Source organism: Papaver somniferum, chromosome 9, assembly GCF_003573695.1.
Source record: "Papaver somniferum cultivar HN1 chromosome 9, ASM357369v1, whole genome shotgun sequence".
Taxonomy (NCBI): domain Eukaryota; kingdom Viridiplantae; phylum Streptophyta; class Magnoliopsida; order Ranunculales; family Papaveraceae; genus Papaver; species Papaver somniferum.
Window position 1 is genome coordinate 142529145 of NC_039366.1, and position 19359 is coordinate 142548503.

General features: G+C 38.3%; 1 long non-coding RNA gene across 1 annotated transcript; it reads right to left on the minus strand.

Moving 5' to 3' along the window:
- Positions 1–3615: 3615 nt before the first annotated feature.
- LOC113309025 lies at positions 3616–5236 on the minus strand. Its single transcript, XR_003340277.1, has 2 exons — positions 4415–5236; positions 3616–4219 (listed from the first exon to the last, which is right to left on the minus strand). It is a non-coding gene; the product is annotated as an uncharacterized LOC113309025 (long non-coding RNA).
- Positions 5237–19359: the final 14123 nt, after the last annotated feature.

Sequence of the window (19359 nt, forward strand, 5' to 3'; positions counted from 1 at the left end):
GCTACCTTTCCTACTGAGATGCGATCTCATCCATCCAAGTTCGCTACCAAACTAACAGGCTTGTGGAAACTTTTAAGCAACCTTACCGCCAAACCCTAAACTTTGGATACCGCATCAAATCCCAGTTTGGCCACGGCGCCTAAATTCGGCCACAGTGCCAAACCCTAATTTCGGTCGCAGTGTCAAACCCTAACTTCGGCCACAGAGCCAAACCCTAAATTGGTCACGGCACCCAATCCCAACTTTGGCCATGCCACCATGCCACAGGCGTGGCTATGCCACAGGCGCGTTAAAGGCACCACTGCCTACAGAAGGTAGCCATAATCGACGGCTACCCTTCCTCCTGAGGTGCAATCTCAGCCATCCAAGTTCGCCGCCGAATAATAAACTTGTGGCAACTTTTAGGCGACCAGCCGTCTAAATCCAATGGTCATGGCTATGCCGAGTGCCACTTGCACCACCATGCCAGTGACATGCACGAGCTATGCAGCAATGCAACTGGAGTACACCAAAATGCGATTGCGCCATTATCAAGCGCCAACATAAGGTAGCCCCAATCAACGACTACCCTCATTTTATAAGATGCGATCTCGGCCATCGAAGTTCGCCACCGAGCCGGTGAGCTCGTGACAAGTTTTAGGCGACTAGCCAAAACGAGCCTAGCATCACATGATATTTGCCTACGGCAAGCCTTTGAATTTTAACTTGCTACACGTAGCAAAGTGCTACATGTTTTCCACGAAAACACTCGAGACATCAAAACATGTCACAAACTGGGGGATACTCATCTGGGTATTGGTCTGGCGGTTTACAGCGTGCGGCGTGCAATACGCCCGTTACAGGAAAGTGTCATAATGCGGGGAGGTTAGTAATGGCAAGAAGTAATGGTGTAAACGTATTATTTATTATGGAAACATAAATTCCAGGCGTTACCTGTTACTCCCTTCTTCCACCACTCAATCGATTCCACTTTCCTACAAGACCAGGGTACGTTTTGTTGCGACTTGTATAAATAGGTCTCACCTATTTCCACCAAACAACAAGTTTGGGTCAGGAGAAGAAGACAACATCCAGAAATCATCTGATAGCTTTTCATTCAGCTAGCCAGTTCAATCTGGTCTCTGCACTTTCTTCGCTTCCCTCCCTAAGACCAACCCTTCTCCTTCACTTTGTGACTGAAGCAAGTCTGGAACGGCCATTTCTTGGTTTAGGCCAGGATTGTACAGATTGATCTCTTGAAGCAAAAGTACTCCCGTGCATTACATTGTTTATGGTTTAGACTCATTTCTCATCCACACACACGAAATTACCAAAAACAGCAGAAACCGTTTTCACCCACAAACACCAGTGATATAAGGAATTTAGGGGATAGTGATAAGCACGTAAATGCTACATTTTATACCTATATATATATTAGATAGGACTCGATATTTTGGATAACGACATTATTTTAGTGCTTTTGTAGAAAGTACAAGCAATTCCAATCATCGAGAGAATAAATGGCAAAGTTACAATTTAAATGACGTCTGCGACCAAAATGATAAAATGTGGCTGGCCTGGTACTTCTATATATCAGCAACATGGATGTCATTTCACGGACGCTGAATGAAACATGGAATTGAGCTGCACAAAGGGGGCACCAGTAGCAGAAGTGGTACCGCCATGGTTCACATGGGTACGGTAGATGAATTTTGAGCTTTACAATTGGGTTTAAATGGAAGTGGTGACTCAATGAAATGGTTAAGTTGGTTCTGTAACCAATAGAAGACACAGCTTCCACCTGTTATTGACAGTAAGGTTCGTGGATGAAGGTTGTTGTTGTGACCAAGCTTGAGTTGGATTAGTCGTCGCCGTTAGTGGTTTGTCTGGTGCTGAGAAATGTAATGAAAACAATTGGTTTTGATGACTGTGTATAGATGTTGGTCGTGAATTACAGATGGCAGTGATAGTTCTCTCTGATACCAATAGTATGGGATATTGGCTGAGTCCAGTAAGGTTTTTGAATTTATTTTGTGCCGAGAAAACGACATTTATTACTAACTTTGTTGGTGGTGTTGTGGTGATGTACAACTGAGATTGTGAATGATTGAAAGTTCGAACGGATTTAGGGCACATTGGGTGTGTATGAACCTGGGTTTTGCAGGTCAAGGAAGCTCAGAGGAGTTCGAAATCAAGCACAGAAGCACCCTCCCACGCACCTGAAACTGCCAACCAATTGTCTGTAGAATTACCTGTGAGAAGAATTACGCATGTGAGAAGAATTACGAGTGGTTGCATGGATAGTTGGACGTGATTAATAAGATTTGATGGGTGTTGACTGGATAATGGCTGAGACACATATTGATGGTCGAGACTCGTATCAACCGGTGGCAGTGGTGGTTAACAGGCTTGCAGACGTAATGGAGATGAAGGAAACTATGCAGAAGATGTTGTAGTTTGAATGGGTGCAAGGCAGTCACGAGAGAGGTACTGTTGGTTAGCTGGTCGAACTTTTTGAATTCGGTGGAGAGAGTCTGAACCTTGGGTGGATTCGCTGGAGCTTGTTCAACAAGTGGAAATGGGTTTGGTCGATAGTTACTGGTGGAGATTCATGTGGTGTTTTGAAGTTAAATGAGATGGTTTTCGTGTGGAGAATGAGAGCAGATGGTCGAAGCTTCGTATCAACTGGTGATAACAATCGACGGGAGATTTATGTACGGACTGAGCAGATGAGATGGACGTGACTAGAAGATCAGGTTGGTATTTTGGTCAGAGCGGAGTGAGGGCCTGAATTTGGATTACGGTATGGACTGGGCTTTTGGCAAGTGTCTAGGTTTAATGAGATTGTCTTCTCGTAGCACTTATTAAAAGAAAAAGAACAGAGAAGAACAACAAGGGAAGATGCATGAATTTTTTAAACATAAACTTTGATAAAAGAAAGCAACAATAATCACAAAAGAGTTAATATAAATTTCCACCTATTTTGATGGCTAGCCACGCCTACCTCGAGATCCACGATCCACTGGTTCATCCTTTGAATCGATCGTTGTTAATAACTAACTGTTAATCACACAAGCACTCGAAGAATCTAGCCAAAATGGCTCACACAAGAATCATACAATTCTATCTAATGGTTCTACACATTTTACTTATCTATCTTTAGCACATCTAAAAGTTACTACTTTAATTAGGTTGGTTCTATAGTCCATTAGCTAATTCTTATGAATATCTACAACTTATAGAAGAAAACAAAGGTCAATCCGGACCATAAAGGGTCCAAACAATTAAAATATTAAATTATGCCTAAGCCCAAGTCCATTAATCCGATCCTCTAACCTAAGGCCTGGTCCACTGGGTCAACTTACGGTCAACATCTAGTCACTGGTCAACTAACAGTCAACGTTTATTTAAAGTTAAGTCCAGGGTCAACTAGTCAAATCAGTCAAGGCCCACTTAGTCAAGTCTGGTTACTGAGTTCCCTCAGTTAGATACACTAAGTCAGATAAGAATATAAGTCATACTGAATCTGTTCAGTCAAACAGGCATAAGGTTCAGGCCTGATCCACAAGCACAAGCCAAAGATTCTACCACACCTGCAACTCTAACCCTAGTTCAACTTCACCAACCCGATTCTAGCATTACAACATTACACAATTTCTTCATTTAAACAAAATTCTATAATTTAATACATCTGTAATTTAAGATTACCTGCAAAAGCAGTAACAAGCTTTCCCTTAAAGATTTACTCAACAACCTCATCTAACCCTCATTCCCAACACTTCTATCACATAAAAACTCACTGCAAGAACAACACTCAACCACTAACACTAACTGCATTCATTAACTTCAACTTAGGCACTACTAACACTAACTGCATTCATTAACTTCAACTGATATTCAAACTCAGTAATCAACCATAATTTCAACTTCAATCTGCAACATTAACTTCAACAACTGCACAACAAGACGATGTCACCTGCAGCTCCAATTACATAAACCTCCACCCCAAACATTTAATCCTCAAACTCCAATACACAGACCACACCACCCATCACTAGACTGTAATTGCAACTTCATATTCATATCCCCAATAATGTCTCAATCTATTCTTCAATCAACATTTCCGAAATCTTGTAATTCATCAATCCAATCAATGAACTGCAACACCACTATCTACCTAAACAATAGCAGTTAACACTCCACTCGAAATATTAGAAACACCATTAGCACCTCATTCCACCTGCAACTTCAACAATCTTCCTATTAGTTCAACAACATCACCACCAATGACTTATAACTCCACAACCACGGTAAATTCATTTCAACCACTTCTGCATTATTCTAAGCATTCATCTCAATTCATGGTTCCATAAAAATCACATAAGAAACCACAGAAAGAATTAACTTTACCAAATTTCTTGAGAAGGATAATTACCTCAATATAGTCTCAGTACTGCAATTGAATTAGATTCATCTGTAGCTTGATTCGATTCAGAGATCTTCCTCTTTTAATTTCTCATTACCAATTCCATCACAATCTCCTCTTAATCCATCAGTTCACCAAAACCAACTCCCAACAATCGTCATTAAAACATAATCAAACCCTTACTCTCAATTTCAAGCTATTGATTAACTTCAAACTCTAATTCAGGCTAAAACCATCCTTAATCGTCGTTCTATAACATCAATTTCATCTTCCAAACCTCTTTTGAGTATTTTCTTATGAAACCCTAACCCTAAATCCAAAATCATCTACCAATCATCTTCCTCTTTGTTTGAGTCCACCGTAACCTTCAATCGATAATACCCCCTCCTATTTCTTATGATTCATCTACTTCTTCCCCAAAGAAAACCCTAAAATCAACTTACAGTAACATCACATCTCTTCTCCTGGTTCTCAATTAACTTCAACACCATCACCTTCTCCATCGACGAAACTACAAGCTTTTACGAATCACCCACATCAAACCAATCTCACTTCGTCGACTTAAAGCCGACAGAAAGAAGAAAAGAAGGAAGAACAGAGGAGCAGAGGAGAAGAAGGAAGAAGAAAGAAGATGGAAGAAAAGAAATGAGTTTCACCATGATCGGTTTGGAGATAAGACCAACAGAATTACTAGTACACCCACTCGCTTCGATAAGGGCATCCCAGGTCGGTCTATTTGTGAAAAGACTAATTTTCCCTTTAAACAATTTTGTTGATATTTTCTTCGTCCGATATCCGATTGACACGTTCGAGTAGTCCATTCCACGCAACTTTTCGAAACCTATTCAAATATACTAGTTTAGTATCTAGATTGTTGTTATATTAATTTCTATTAATTAACGTTCATGTAAAACTAATCGAGTCATCATCTAAATCGTCTGATAGCGTTGACGAGCTTGAGGGTCTTTACAATTGCTTCTTAGATGGCTACTCCAGATATAATCGGATCTTTATTTCCTCAGAAGACCAAGAGAAAACCACTTTTACCTATCCTTTTGGCACCTTTGCGTATAGACGCATGCTTTTCGGGTTATGTAGTGCCCCTGCGACTTTTCAGCGTTGTATAATGAGCATATTTTCTGATATGGTAGAGAGGTTTTTAGAGGTCTTTATGGATGATTTTTCAGTGTTTGGTTTATCTTTCGATCAGTGCTTGCATCATTTGACATTAGTGTTGACTAGGTGTGAGGAAAAGAATTTAGTGCTTAATTAGGAAAAATGCCATTTCATGGTTAAATCAGGAATTGTATTAGGGCACATCGTATCTTGAAAGGGGATAAAGGTAGACAGAGCCAAAGTTGACCTTATTAAGACTTTACAGGTCCCAAAAACCGTAAAAGATATTAGGTCATTTCTAGGGCATGCAAGTTTTGCCGTCGATTCATCAAGGATTTTAGCTTGATTTTTAGACCTCTTTGCAATTTGGTTGCAAAAGTTGTTAAGTTTTTCTTTGATGATGCTTGTTTAGAGTCTTTTGAGAAGATTAATAATTTACTCACTACTGCCCGGATAGTCCAGGCACCTAACTGGAACCTATCCTTTGAAATTATGTGTGATGCTTCAAATTATGCTATAGGCGTTGTGCTAGGTCAGCGAGAATACAAATTACTTCATGTGATTTACTATGCTAGAAAAACTATGAATGATGCACAAATGAACTATACAACTACCGAGAAGGAACTGTTAGCCATCGTGTTTGCCTTCGATAAGTTTAGATCCTACCTATTAGGTTCTAAGATCGTAATTTATACTGATCATGCTGCTCTGAAATACCTTTTGTTTAAGAAGGATACCAAACCTAGATTGATTAGATGGATCCTTTTGTTACAAGAATTTTGTCCAGACATTAGAGACAAAAAGGGTGCAGAAAATGTAGTAGCAATGCACTTGTCTAGGCTAGTTGTTAGTTCCCTAATGATTCCCTTCATATAAGGGATAGCTTTCCTGATGGATAATTGTTCTCTGTTTCCCAATCACCTTGGTATGCAAATATAGTGAATCACCTTATTACTGGTCGAATTCCTCAACATTGGGGTAAACAAGATCGTTCTAGGTTTTTAGCCGAGGTTAAGCATTTATTTTGGGACGATCCTTATTTGTTTAAGTATTGTCCAGACCATATTATTAGGATATGTGTACCTGAGAGTGACCAGTCCAGTATTATCTCCTTTTTTCATGAACATGAATGTGGGGGTCATTTTAGTGCTAAGAAGACTGTTGTTAAGATATTGCAGTCTGGATTTTATTGGCCTTCGTTGTTTAAAGACTCCCATAGTCATTGTGTTTCTTGTGAGCGTTGCCAGAGTTTAGGAACCATTTCCCGTAGAAATATGATGCATTTGAACCCAATTTTAGTGATTGAGGTTTTTGATGTGTGGGGCATTGATTTTATGGGTCCATTTCCTAATTCTTTGGGTTATCTTTACATACTTGTCATTGTAGACTATGTGTCTAAGTGGGTTGAGGCGGTTCCGTGTAAAACAAATGACCACAAGGTCGTAGTTCAGTTTTTGAAAGGGAATATACTTACACGTTTTGGTACGCCGCGAGCTATAATTAGTGATGGAGGTTCACACTTTTGTAATAGACCGTTTGCTCTTTTAGTGAAACAATATGGTATTACCCACAAAGTAGCTACCCCATATCACCCATAAACTAGTGGTCAGGTAGAGGTTTTCAATAGGGATATTAAGCGTATTCTAGAGAAAACAGTTAATCCCAATAGGAAAGACTGGTCGTCAATGCTTACTGATGCCATACGGGCTTACCGAACCGCGTTTAAGACGCCAATTGGAATGTCACCTTATCGTTTAGTGTTTGGAAAGGCATGTCACCTGCCTTTTGAGTTAGAACATAGAGCCTATTGGGCTATTAAAAACCTAAACTTTTCACTTGACAAGGAAGGAGCTCACAGAAAGCTCTAACTCAATGTGTTGGACGAGATTCGTAGAGAAGCATACGATGATGCTAAGGAGTATACGAACAAAATGAAACTTGTGCATGATAGGAATATTTTACGAAAGTCATTTTCTCCATGTCAAAAAGTTCTTCTGTATGACAGTCGTTTGCATCTATTCCCCGGGAAGTTGCGCTCTCGGTGGACCGGTCCTTTTGTGGTCCGTACTATTTTTCCTCATGGCGTTGTTGAGATTGAGACACCAGATGGTAGTAGTTCTTCAAAGGTTAGCGGTCAGAGATTGAAGACCTTTTTATAGCCTTTTCCTACAGGTGTTGTTGAGGAGGTCCCTCTGGAGGACCCTGTTTACCTTGATTGACCGTCGAGGCGGTTTATATGTTGTATATTATTTTTGTAGGTTTTTTGTTACACTTCACCCAGGTACCATCTTTCCGACTTCTCTCTTTACTATTTCTTCATGTTACTTATATTTATGGTAGTGTTCTTTAATTAGAAACATTGAGGAAAATGTTAAATTTAAGTTTGGGGATGGGGTAGAAACTTTTTGTTATCTTTTTGTTGCAATAAATAAACTCCAGAGCATAGAAATTTATGCTTATTAAGGATGGCACTAACCAATCTAAGTGGATGGAAGCATCTTGGTTGTAGGAGTTGAGGAACCAATCTGATTAGATGGAAACATCTAAAGAGTCTATTCATAAAAGCACAAAGCTCAGGTGTTAGAAATAACATGGTAATTCCGTCATATCTCGTCGAGTCCTTTTCATTTCTGTTTTTATTTTGTTTTCTCTTTAAAATATGTTTTTCTAAGTGATTAGGTGGGACTCACGAATCAAATTGTTACCACTGCTATGAAGAAATAAAGTGATTGAGATACAAAAAAAATAAAAAAAATAAAAATAAAAAAATAAAAAAATAAAAAGTGAAAAAGTAAAGAAAAACACAAAGAAATTGAGACCAGGCCAGCCACATTTTATCATTGTGGTCGCAGACGTCATTTAAATTGTAACTTTGCTGTTTATTCTCTCTATGATTGGAATTGCTTGTACTTTCTACAAAAGCACTAAAATAATATCGTTAGCCAAATATTGAGTCATATCCAATATAAATATGTGTATAAAATGTGGCATTTACGTGCTTATCAACTCCTCCACACTTATATTTTGCTAGTCCTCGAGCAAAACAAAGAATTGACCCGCTCAACAACTGGTCATCATTTTTTTTATTTTTTTATTTTTTTATTTTAGACCTGCGCAAGAGCTGGTCATAAATTGATAAGAAAACGAAAGAATATACCCGCTCAACAGCTGGTCATAATAACTCTACAATTGACCCGCTCAGCAGTTGGTCATAAAATGCAATTTTTTTTTTTATTATTATCAATATTTTCTTTTTCAAAAATCCTAATGAAAGTGTCCGACAACACTGAGCTAGCTGTTATTCCACGGTTGGTAATAATATGTGATTAATTGTATTAATGGATGAATATAATAACTTGATGACGGTTTAGTAACAAAGAAGGATTCCCTGATCATATTTCTCTTCATTGCATACAAACTTTATTATTTTCAATTGCCTTGTTATTTACTTTGTTCTAAAATGTAAAACAAACCCCCATTGTGACACTTTTTAACAACTAAAAGTCCTTGCTCTTCGTGGGAACAAATCTTATTTACTGCTATATTATTCATTAGTAAAGTAGAATATAAGTGAATTAATTTGAGCACCTACGACATGCATCAAATTTTGGCGCCGCCGCCGGGGAGCAGTCGGTAGCTTTAGTTGTTATTTCTTTTTGTTTTATTTTTGTTTTATTTTTGTTTTTATTCTTATTTTTAGTTTTTGATTTGGTTTTTTGAGAATTTTATTTCAGGTATTTAATCCCACGGCACCAAAACAGTGGAATTACCCAATGTGCGGAATTCAAACTCGCAAGGGAACGGTACTACAAGCACGTTCACAGTCGCAACATGAACCCTCTACAGAAAAGATGATTAATACAAACGACGAGAGAGATCCTCCACCTCCGGAGCGGAAGTTAAGAGAGTTGACATCTCCATTCTTTGATCCGCAACCACTGTGCATTACAATCACTAACCCTGTGGAGCTGAAGTCGAATCTACTTCATCATATACCAAATTTCAAGGGAGATCCAAGTGAAAATCCAAATCGACACCTTCAACAGTTCTAGAACACAATGACGATTCTGAGGCATGCAAACACAGACAGAGATATGGCGATGCTACAACCCTTCCCATTCTCATTGACAGAGTTAGCAGAAGAATGGTTGTATTGTTTTCCTCCAGGGAGTGTTACAACATGGACTTAAATGAAAAAGCTATTTCTGGAGAAATATTTTCCTGCTTCCAAAGTGGCATCCGTTCGTATGGAGATTAGTGGCATACTACAGATGTCTGGGAGAATATTGGGAGAGGTATAAGAGGTTGTTGGCAAGCTGCCCACACCATAATATATCCTCAACACCTATCATTCAATACTTCTACGAAGGATTACTTCCATAACAGAGGAATTTGATTGATGCGGATGCCGGTGGTTCACTTAATGAGAAGACAATCTCGCAGGAAACCAGTTTGATTGATAGTATGGCTTCCAATGCTCAACAATTCTACTCCAGAAACAACTCTAATGTCAGAAGAGTTAGCAAAATGGGAGAGTCTGCGCAGTCAGAGCAACGGATAAACAATATAGAAAATGTAGTGCAACGAATAGCAGCAGTGATTATTCCTACTTATGAGGAAGATTTTGAGAAGGTGAATGTTGTATTTCCTAATCAGAGGCCAAGGTATGATCCCTACTCTAATACTTATAATACAAGTTAGAAAGATCACCCAAATTTCAGCTATGCAAATTAGCAAGCTGCAACTCCGAATCCTTATGGGAGACAAAGTGGTTTTCAATAACAACAACCGCAAGGATTTGAAGAAAAAGAGTTACATTGTCAAGATTCTATGAAGTTCAAGAGTTATCATCATGAGTTGAAGACCGAAGACGAATATGAAGACAAGGATTAAAGACCGAAGACGTTTCTATGGATGTTGTGAGAGTGGTGCTAACTAAACGTCGAACGGATAACAAGGTAAGTAAGCATATTCCCACCTTGGTTAAGTGGTTGATTTTCTTTCTTAGTGATCGTCAGGAAAAAAAAGGGGCTTTCAAAATGATAAAAGATGTGGGTTTTCAAAACAATTCGGAGGGTTTTTCCTTCCTACTATTCAATGTGTCGCAGGATTTTTTCTTTATTCCTACCTGGACACATGTGTGACCCATAAATAGTTGTTTATTATTGAGAGCAACTTCATAAAACCCTTTCTGGTGAGGCAGAATCGAGACTTTTGATTACTCTCGAACATGGATTCTTTCGGTAAGGGATGGTTATTTCTCTCTCAACTTTTAAGGATGAGATTGTGTTCATATATATGTCTAACTTCTTATGACTAGTGTGGAGAATCTCTATATGTTCTTAGCGCATTGGATGATATCATTTGGGAGAACTAGTAAGTTGGAAAAGTAGATTTTGTGGGTATACCTCTTGTAAGCTCTCACGACTAGCAAAAGCCAAGTGTGGAGGAATTTGTTAAGTGCATAATTTGCATATATTTAGTGTCGAATCCATGCTAGTAATTGCTTATTTTTCTTGCAAATCATTGTATATTACGTTTGTTTTTCTCTATTTGTGTTTTACTAGGTGAATCATCCAAAAGAAGCGAATTGGCACATAATTGTGCAATAAAAGAAGTTAGCCGCAAGTGGAGAAGGGTCAAAGACCAATTGGAACTAATGCGGTTCTAGGAGTTCTTGATATTATCTCGAAGAGGATGAAAATACGAAGCCAACGGCGAAAGAATCGAGTCAATCCCACGTCGTATGAAGAATCTAGAAGCATTTGAAGCAAGCCAAAGTTGTCGAAAACGTAGAGAACCTACAAGACTGAACTGTCAGTCCTGCAAAACTGACAGTTGAAAGGAGATTTCTAAGGCACCCAGTTTTATTTTTCAGGGCGCCACCATCTTCGTCATGTATTATCGAAATTCAGGGAACTCAAGTATGAAGCCAAAAAGGGATACTGTTATCACCGGTGATTGATAGAGATGTAGAAGACTCGGTGATGGATGGCAGGGTGCTGCTAGAGGTATTGAAGAGAGTTTAGTGATGGAGTGAGACACGTAATAAGCTTCTACTTATAATGGCAGTCATCACTAATGGCTTCGAAGGTTGGTTGATGGCGACAGAGAAGATGAAGCTGGTGGAGCTGCTGTAGAGGGATTAGTGATGATGATATGTTGTTTTTTTCAATGGCTAGATAAATATGGAGCTCGACAGTTCAGGGAAGGTTGCTGTTCTCGGAAGTCGACGATGAATTGGATAAAACAGAGAGATGGACAGTATGGCCTGGAGGAGTTGAAGCTGTGATTATCTTTGTGATGGAACTAATGCGGCCGAGCTAGAGCAATGGTGGAGGATGTTGTTCTCGTTGGATGGCATTGGAGATGATCGAGTATCTGGCTGTAGTTTGTGTAGCAAGACAGGGAAGGAAAGGAAGAAAGAAAAGCTAGCGAAAGGAAGTTGAGTTGCTGATCAGGTTGTAGTCAAGACTCGATGGTAATGGTGAACTGCCAGGGTGATGACGATCTCGGAAGGCAGAGAATAAAGTTAATGGCAGTGATGGCGATATGGAAGAGTATGGCAGTGAAGAGAATGACGACGATAATGCTGGCAGGGAGGATCGAGATGAAGGTGTTGTTCATGTTGTTGCCATTTAATCTCAAGGACTTTGGATTCTCACGGAAAGAAAAGTGTCCGTGAAATATTGAATGGAAAATTAGAAATCCAGGGACTTTAAATACTCACGGTGACTCGAGTATTCGGGATTCCGACGGAGAGAAAAGAAATCCAGGGAAAAATATTTTTCTCCGAGTGGTGTGTAACTGTGTATCCGTGACTTCGGCGAGGGAAATATGTGTAGACTGAAATATTCCTGTCAGTTCCAGCGGACTGACAGGCCAAAACAGTAGAAAGAAGATATATTTGGGCTGGATTTCAATAGCACTGTGTGCGGCCCATTCAATTGTGGTTATATTGCAGACGACCCAAACTTAGCCGTGACCTACTTAGGCTAGTTTGATGTGTTTTGGCAAGTGGCCATATGATTTCGACCGAGATATGGTGCACGCAACTACAATTTGGATACCTATATAAGAGATATTTCTATCTTTTAATCTTTTAATCAAGTCATTGGAGAGGAGAACTCAAGAGAAGAAATGATAGGGTTTGAAGCTATTTCCATCATCGTAATCATTTCTTTACCATTTTATGATATGAAACTCATGAATTTTGTTAGTACCATGAGCAGCTAAACTTCTTAATGATTGGGGATGAATTCTAAGTTCTAGACATGATTTGAGTTGTTATATAAATCTATTTTTAAGTTCTTCACATGATTATTGATTGTTTATACTAATTAGAATATTTATGATTAATTGATAGATGGTTTAGGTGGCAAACAGAATTAATTTGTTGATTTAATCAAATGTATTGAGTTAGGAAATAAGTAATAGTCAAATAATTCATACAAAAGTAGAGAACACAAGACCTTGCAGAGGGATTCTGCGTAGCGATTGTGTATATAAAGAATACTAGAAAGTGGACCTTGAGCTAAGAGTCTAACTACTAGGATCAATCTATAATTCACAAACCCTAAAGCATTCGAACAAATTACACCTTGAGTGAGCTACTACTAAGTGGTTTCGACGAATAGAACCTGGTATTGGAGAGCTTTTGTAACCAGTGATATAAGGAATTTAGGGGATAACACTGAGCTAGATGTTATTCCATGGTTGGTAATAATATGTGATTAATTGTATTAATGGATGAATATAATAACTTGATGATGGTTTAGTAACGAAGAAGGATTCCCTCATCATATTTCTCTCCATTGCTTACTAACTTTATTATTTTCATTTGCCTTGTTATTTACTTTGTTCTAATATCTAAAAAAAAAAACCATTGTGACACTTTTTGACAACTAAAACTCCTTGTTCTTCGTGGGATGAATATTATTTACTATTATATTATTCATTAGTAAAGTAGAATATAAGTGAATTAATTTGAGCACCTACGACACGCATCACCGGTGTACTGGACCAGAACCGGAAAAATCGGCCCGGAACCGAATCAGAACCGATGAAGGGGGTACATGGAACGGGAATGGAAATGAGAATCGGTGTGGGTACGGGTACAGGTACCGGTTCTTAGCAATTTCCCGGAGGTACCAGACCAAAATACTCGGTGAATAATAGCCTTCGATCTTTTTATTAGAATTAATCATGGCCATTGATCCTAGGTATTATTAGTCATCATATCTATCGAGAATCGACTATCCACCGCTCATTTTTTTCTCTCAGACTTTTTCTTCTTCTTCTTCTTCTTCACTCTTTGACTCTGAGACTCTATATCAGATTCACCACCACCACCACCTTCTTCTTCATCACCACCACCATTATCTGATTTTGGGTAATTTCAATTTTATTTGATTAACTTAGGTTTCTTAATAATTAATTACATGTTTTGTTAGAGCATAGCTCGGTTGAACCCACCAATCGGGTATGTCAAGTTTTGTTGTCATATTTTAGTGAACCAGAACTCATTTAAAGAGTCGCTTGATCATATGCTAGAGTCAAGTTCGTATATGTTAGCTTGAAATTATTAGGATATGAGACACTACAAGTATTACGTGAAGACTTGAAGAATGTGCATAAGTAAGCATCTACAACGACGACATCATCCTTCCTCTTGAGGTTAGTAATATTTTGACTTGAACTGTTTCATTCCTAACGTATCTTTCAAGTCGTGCTATATTAAAAACATAATTGCGAAGCTGTGAATGATTATACTCTACTTATCTTTTGAACTTCGTATATAAGAAATCGACATAATCGTATGAATGTTATTGTGATTATGTGTATGGGTATGGGTATGGGTGAAGATTTCGAAAAGGGATGAATTACCCGATGGCCGCGTGTCAACATCCCAAGGGATGAATCCATGACAAAACGATGAGATAACAACATCGAATCATACTCCAAAAAGGTGAGTTTGTCTGAATCGAGACACCTGCTACAACATCGCATAAACGACGCGTGTAAGGAGTAGTCTAATTTGCTCATATGGTCAAGTCTAAAAAAAAGGATTGCATTTAATGAAGGATAAAAAGAGATGAGAGCGGATCTGTATCGTAACAGAAGGCTCGATTGATTTATACTACGACCTAGAGGTGATACAACACGAGGTTCTCTAAGGAATCGGTATACGATGACGGGCAGAGCGAGACAACTCGGAAGGAGAACCAAGCAAGCCATCACGAGGGATAATATAGAACCCGTACGAAGCAACGAAGGCGGTATACGATAGCTCCACCATCTCGGCGAGACCAGGGCTTCACGAATCTTATCTGCCTATAAATACCCGTCCATGTAGAAGGAGATGGACAACTTATGTAAAAATAGATTGTCTTTCTACAGAGAATTCCTGAGAGAGGCCTGTATAGTGAGAGAGTGAGAAATCTAAGTTGTTAGAGCATGGCTCGGTTGAACCCACCAAGCGTTGATATGTCAAGTTTGGTTGTCATATTTTAGTGAATCAAAACTCATGTTAAGAGTCGCTTGATTATGTACTAGAGTTAAACTTCGTATAGGTTAGCTTGAAAGCATTAGGATATGAGACACTACAAGTATTGCGAAGACTTGAAGATGTGAAGAAGCAAGGAGCTACAACGACTACAATCATCCTTCCACTTGAGGTTAGTGATATTTGACTTGAACTGTTTCACGTATCTTTCAAGTCGTGCATATTGAAAACATAACTGCGAAGCATATTTGAACTCTAGATAGAGATAGTATTAAGGAATAAAATACGAGGTTTATTGCTTAACCATTAAACTTTGTAGATAAGACATCGCCATAATCATTTGAATGCTATTGTGATTATGTATGGGTATGAGGTGAGGATTTCATCCTAGGGAACAATATTTACATGTGTTCTAAGGAAGTGAGTTCATAAACTTGTTTTGAACCGAAAAGGAAATTTCCATGTGTTATTGGTTTTGTTATTCGTTGCATATCTTATGAACAACCAATATGTGTGATAAACTAGAACCGCTCACAACTTGTTGTATTTTTGGTAGAATTATTCACAAAGGCCCGACTTTTGTATTGGTATAACTTTTATTAGTAAAACCAATCTTGAGTAATCACCTTGGTATGGTCGGATTATGTCTGCCTTGGGGAAAGGGAACCGATCCTTGTAAGGGAAAGGGGAACCGATCCTAGTATGGGAAAGGGGGAACCGATCCTTGTAAGGGGTGTAGTACATCAAGGGGAACCGATCCTTGTATGTGGTGCAGTAAGGTTTACAGCAGAAAGGGAAACCGATCCTTGTATGTGGTGCAGCAAGGTTTACAACAGAAAGGGGAACCGATCATGTGAACGTGTGCAACACATATAAGTTAGATACCATATATATGTGGGGAACCGATCCTAGTACCTAGTCAACCAAATCTTTTGGGAAGCTAGTGTGACTATGCTTAGTACTCACATGGAGGTAGAACCGGAAACCTATGATTGTGATTGAATGTTGATTTGATCAATCACATAATTCTTGAAAGTCAGATGAACCAATTCTAAACTTGTTTGGAAGTGTGGCAAATCGATTTCAAGGTCGTAAGTGTGAAAGAGAACTTACAAAGAAAAGATGTCGACAAACTTTGAACACGTGCTGCGAATGTTTATTTTATACAATTTTTCAAAGATGTTCCTTAACGGCTAAGGGAAGAGAATCCCAGGATCGAAACATAAATAAGTTAAGAATCTTTTAATTAAGGTTATTAATTTTTTTTTGAGGGAAATTCCATAATTAGTATTGTGCATTTACTAATTATATTTTCCAAGAGATTTCGACTGTTATTTTTGGACAGAGCATTCCCAGGAATTATGGAAACTGAATTTGTGCATTTATGAATATCTTGAGAATATTTTCGGTATTGTAAATTCCTTGGTGTCCAAACTTCCTTGTCTATAAATACACGAAGTTTTCCTTTCTAGCAAACTAATCCTTCGTAACATTTGACTTCCTCTTTTGTCATTGTTACTGGTGTAGCCGCCTATCGGAGAGGAGAGTAATATAATTAGGTGAAATTTCTTACGGATGTTCGTTTTAAAGTCTTCTTTGGGATTGAGAAGCTCTAGCGCGACCCGTTGATGGGAAACTAGATAATTGCGGTTTATCTTTGTTTTCGATTGATTTGATTGACTAACAGTGGTTGAAATCTGATTGCACCTGGTTTGTTTATTCTTGAGAATATTTTCTTCTGATATAAGATTCACTCAAACTAGTTCAGAGTTTCGATAGGGATCTTTAGACTTTTGTTAGTTCTAAAGACGATCTTGTGATAATCCATTGTTAACAGACTCCGTTCTGTGCGTTATTGATCACAAGAGATTCAAGTGATTGTGTGCAGGTTTTTATTGAAGATTTAAGAAAATTTTAATACAAAAAAGATATTGAAGATCTGACTTGGGTTTTATAATTTTTGGTATGAACAATACCTGTTTCGATAAAAGAGGATCCAATTAATAATCGGTTTATCCTTGTGGTAGATTGGATTGATTAATTGAGTAGATCGGCATCAATACGTTTCCTTGTGATTAAAGGTATTGATTGGCTTAATCTTAAACGATTACCTTCGGGTGATTAAACATAAGATAGATCTATACCCGACGAAGGAGTTTATGTTAAGATAAACGGAAGAGCCTTTGTATGACTCATATCACTTGGTTGAATAGAGTTAATACCAAACAAATTTCTTGTTCCTTTACTGTTTGGAATTAGAACCAAAGGGATTGTTCCAAGTACATGACTTATTCATAGGTCGGAGGCGTGGGAATACAGATGGAACTAAGTGAACTATAGGGTTAGTTACTTGGTCTCAACTATACGAAGTTAGGTGTAATTTTGTGTAGCGGCTTAATCCTGAGAGTATTCAATTATGGACTAGGTCCCGGGGTTTTTCTGCATTTGCGGTTTCCTCGTTAACAAAATTTTGCTGTGTCATTTACTTTTATTTTCCGCATCATAATTGTTTTTATTATAATTAAAGTAAATCACACAAACGTTAATTCCTATTTACTTGATAAGCAATCCTATTGTGTTTGTTAAGTTCGAAACTTTGTATCAAGTAAAAATACTTCGTTGTTGTATTATATCGATCTCGTGTCCATAGACGATCACACGAAGTGTGAACCGATTAGTTGTATTATCTCGACTCAGTCCATAGACAATCACTTTCGGAGAAAGGACTTATAGGTAGGAAAAGTTTTAGCTTGAGGTATATTTTTGTACCCTCGCTTTTTCATAAGTGATATTTGTAGCTCTTTAAAGGGTAAGACTCAATAAATAAAACATCTTCTTTTTCGTGGATGTAGGTCTTCATGGCCGAACCACGTTATATGCTTGTGTTAATCTTTACTTTGCATGCTCTTTACATCTTGTTCATATTGAATCTAGAATGTTTAAGTAGTTTATAACCTTTAGATTTACTTGGGTGTAGTCATCAAAAAAGATGCAACTACGTTTTGACGCTAAAAACAGGGAGGTATGAAGATCTATTCTACCTCCCTAGTAAGTGCTCTATATTGTTTTCATAATCTCCATGAGAGAAGTAGTTTTCATACTACTAAGTAGAACTCTGTTAGGATTTATGAGTAGAGCTCCGACTCAAATATGATCTACACGATATGTGAAGTCTTGAAGACCCTCAAAACCAACAGATCTACATGTTTTTACTAATTTTATTTAAGATTCTTTTCGTTTAAGATTTCCTATATCTTCCTCAAGGTGCTCATGAGAGTTGAAGATCAGAGTGAAAATGGAGTTTTAAACACTTCGGCGCTCGAATAAACTCCTCCAAGAAATAGGTGGGAAGAAAGTTTGGTCAGTAGACTTCATAAGAGAGAATATTACCTTATGTAAGTCGAAAAGACAAATTGTACATGATGTTCTTCATCTTCAAAGGAACTCAAGATAATCCACAAACTTCTTCTTAGAAATCTAACTTTAAGTCAAGGGGAAGGGTTAATGAGTACATAATCATTCATTAAACTCAAAGTTTGTCCAAAAACAAAAGTTTAAAGATGATGAGAAATATTTCCTAAAATGGGAAGATGTGCTCAATCGTCATAACTTGTTTTTTCCCAGTAAAGGTATGACGTGTAGGAGGAGACCTTTTTCTAGAAAAGAGAGACAAACAAAGAACCTTTTTCCCATCACTAAAACTTTATGCAAGTAGGGAATGTTTTGACATCTTCACATGTCTCCAAAATTTATTGCAAAGTCGTCCTGTACTAAACTGTCCAGTCTAAACTATGACTTAACAATTGCACATGACCTGCAAATATAGGGTCCCACTTTTCTGAAAGAAGAGATAAATTAAGTATTATTGCATATATCGCAGGTAATGAGATCGTGACGAGACGATCTGCTCGCATGAGCCAATGTGAAAACGGTGGAGCCCATCCAGAGGGACTAGACGACATGGAGTCAGGCGAAACCATACAAAATGATATACTCCAAGGATTAACTCTAGCTCCGAAGAAGAGGGAAACCCCTTCGAGAGACAATATGATGTCCATCTAACTCAACCAGGAGGGTTGAACCGTTTTCCAAGGCAAATAGTGAACAGTGAGGCCAAGAAGGACAATCCTTCTTCCCTCGGCGATGCCAGTACTACTATCGCAACCATCCTGAAGGCACAAAATTATGCGCTGAGATCAGAAGAGGCCCAGAGGCCTACGCGATCTTGGGCTTCAAAAACAGTCTAAGAAAAACAGACCCCGTATTCGTCCGCATGTACGAAACCATGCCACCATGTCTAGGAAAATTGAGAGAGATTCAGGAGGACTACATA